The sequence below is a fragment of the Frankliniella occidentalis genome, unplaced genomic scaffold (genome assembly GCF_000697945.3).
Source record: "Frankliniella occidentalis isolate FOCC.00 unplaced genomic scaffold, Focc_3.1 Scaffold6, whole genome shotgun sequence".
NCBI classification, from domain to species: domain Eukaryota; kingdom Metazoa; phylum Arthropoda; class Insecta; order Thysanoptera; family Thripidae; genus Frankliniella; species Frankliniella occidentalis.
Genome location: NW_026267136.1, coordinates 2,542,918 through 2,545,623, shown reverse-complemented (window position 1 = coordinate 2,545,623; position 2,706 = coordinate 2,542,918). Strand labels below are relative to the sequence as shown.

Below are 2,706 nucleotides of genomic sequence, written 5' to 3'. Positions count from 1 at the left end.
GGCGTGGTGGGGCGTGGCCGCTGCAGGGCGGGGTCCGCTGGCCCCACGGCGGCCCCCACCTCGCTGCCACACCCCTATAAGACCGACAGCCGGTATACTCGAGCAGGAGGGAGGGGAAGACCGATTGTCTTTACTTTTCCGTGCTGTCGTGGGGGTGCAGACAAGGACATAGCATATTTTTCTAAGAGATTTCGAGGTATTAAACTTTTCATTCTAGATAAAACGCAGATGTAAAAAGAACAGGCGGGAGGCTCGGCGTGAAAACCCCGGATAGGAACAACAAGCTCTCCGGTTCCGCGCGCTTACCTCCCCTCCCCCTTCCTCCAGAAGGGCAAGAAGTTAACACACTGGCGGTGCCGACCTCCTTTTTACTCGGCGCGGTGCGCTCGGCCGGGTCCGATCCGGGGCGGAGGGTGGCGGTGGGGTCAGGATGGCGTCTGTGCCCAGGCAGGTGGCGGTAAAAAAAAAGTAGAGGGTCAGAGAGGGCCGGTAGTTGGGGCGGGTCAAGGCCAGTGGACTGGCTGCCCCGGGGGAGCTACAGCTATATACACCACCGCGCCCAAATTACTTTTACTCGAAAAAGTATACTCCAGTGTGTGCTGTAGCGGCATCTCTACAAACTGAAAAAATAAAAGAACATTGGAGCGAAGTTGTCTGTTTCGTCTATTGTCGTGGAAGGATTGGTACTACTGGAACAGCGCCGCTGTATGCTGCAGTGAGGAGTGCAAGTTGGCCGGCCGTACTGTCTGTTCGTTGTGTAATGTGTTCTTGCAATGTATGCCACTGTACTTTCTTTCGCTTTCTTTGATCGGTACATGGTGCAAGATGGCTCGGGTCGGCTCCCAGTGTTTAATAAGAGGAATTAATTGGAGAAATTACTCACAGAAGCCCCGGAAAGAGAGATCCGCAGCTTACTGGCAGAAAAGCGCGTCATTTTGAGGTTATGGAACCACACCTCATCATACGGCCTATATCCGGAGCCCTCTTCTTCGCAGCTGCGACTGAAATGATGGTGAGCTTGTTCGTCACGAGTCGTTACACCTCTAACTGAAATGTTTGTTGTCTCTCGCGTTTCTCGCCAGCTCGACTACTTTCGGGGAGCAAATTGATTGAGTGTCGCAGCTCCGGCCAATGAGCGCGCCCGACACGGCACGAGAACGGGATTAGAGAGAGTGGAGGTCGGAAGGGTCGTGTTTCCAACAATGATGGAATTTCCTCAGGAAAAAAAAGTTGTTTGCGCGAGTCTGACTTGAAATGACGCACGCGAGCACGGAATGCTCCAGCAGCGCGGTGGCGGGGCGGGGGGCGGGGGACTCGTGAGGAGGAGAGGAAATAAAAAGTGGCAAACCCCCCCAGGAGAGGGGATTCGCGTGTAGGAGAGGAGAGGCGTTACGAACGGATGAAATATTTGGGATTTGTTGAAGAGACTACTTTCCCTTCAGTGTACGGAACGGAGGCAGGCTGATATGAAGGGCCGCGAAAAAGAGAGACTCGACGACGACTTGCCAAAGTTTTGTGAGAAGATGGAAGGGGGGGGGGCGGTGGTGGTATGAGGAAACGAATAAGTTATCTCATCTGTCATCTCGACGACTACCGAGTAATTTTTCCCATTCTTGTTTCATCCTTATCTGGTCATTCCCTCCAAAATATTTACTGTTATTGTATCCAGTATATTTTATTAGTTTTTTTTTTAAATCATGATTTGACTCTTTTATTTACCCTTGGCGTTGGCCTTTGCCCCTATCTTCAGGGCTTATGACACGAACGAATGCTAGTCACTCAAAAAATTATAAGTCCTAACTTCAACTCTTAAAATAACGTTAAAGGCTGTTAATTACTAAGTTACGGAGCCCTACCCGTCTCTCGGAGATCCTAAATTCGTAATTTGGAAAGCCAAAATTTGCTGAGAACGTGGGTGGGGGGCCTTTTGCGATGCCAAGCGGGTGGTTGGTTGACGACGACGTTGCGTCTGTGCGAAAATGTCAACCGCCCGCCAGGCGAGAAGGGGCATAGACCGCACGACTGACTGGCCGAGAGAGGAGCTGGCCTGTGGCCTGGCCTGGAGGGGCTTCGTCCAGCGCCCCCGCGCCCTCTAGCACGACTAGTCCGTCACAAAGCACGCCCTCTCTCCTCTTCGCCGCCCGCAGGGGTCTTGGAAAGGTCGGACTCACAAATTCGCCCCAACTGTCCCACCCCCGTGGTGGGCCAAACACAATGGCAACCACTCTGGCCAAACCGAGGAAGGCGGGTGGGGATGAGGGTAGAGGTGGTGGAGGTAGAGGACGAGAGAGACAGACAGAGAGAGAGAAGGGCATATGACACGACACCAGCGACGAGCCACTCCGTCTGAAATCCATCCATCCACACGTTTGTTTCCACGAAACTTTTAGCCCCCCGCCCCCTCGTCCCCCCAACTATTTTGGGGAGGGGTGTCCCTCCTCCCCAACTCCACCGGTTTTCCCCTTCCCATAGCTTCTCCGAATCGATGACTACCCCCTCCCCCTCCCCACGCCACACGACGCGCCGCCGACGCCCGCTGTCCGAATTCCGAATGTCCGCGTCCGTCGCGGTGTCCGCCCGGCCCGGAGTCGGAGCCGCGGGTCGCCACAGGAGATGAAGGCAGCCCGACGCTCATCACCCGTCTGGTCCGACCGTGCGCGCTATTCCATATGTCGCTCTCTCTCTCTCTCTCTCTCTCTCTCTCTC

At 54.5% G+C, this 2,706-nt stretch overlaps 1 protein-coding gene across 1 annotated transcript in view; it reads right to left on the bottom strand.

Moving 5' to 3' along the window:
- The window catches only part of LOC113207759 (nuclear RNA export factor 1-like), a 28,872-nt gene extending 27,902 nt beyond the window's left edge, over nucleotides 1–970 (bottom strand). The window contains exon 1 of the mRNA XM_052271090.1: nucleotides 884–970. The gene's annotated coding sequence lies outside the window, so the exon portion shown is untranslated. The remainder of the gene's footprint in view (nucleotides 1–883) is intronic.
- Between the last annotated feature and the right edge of the window lie 1,736 nt (nucleotides 971–2,706).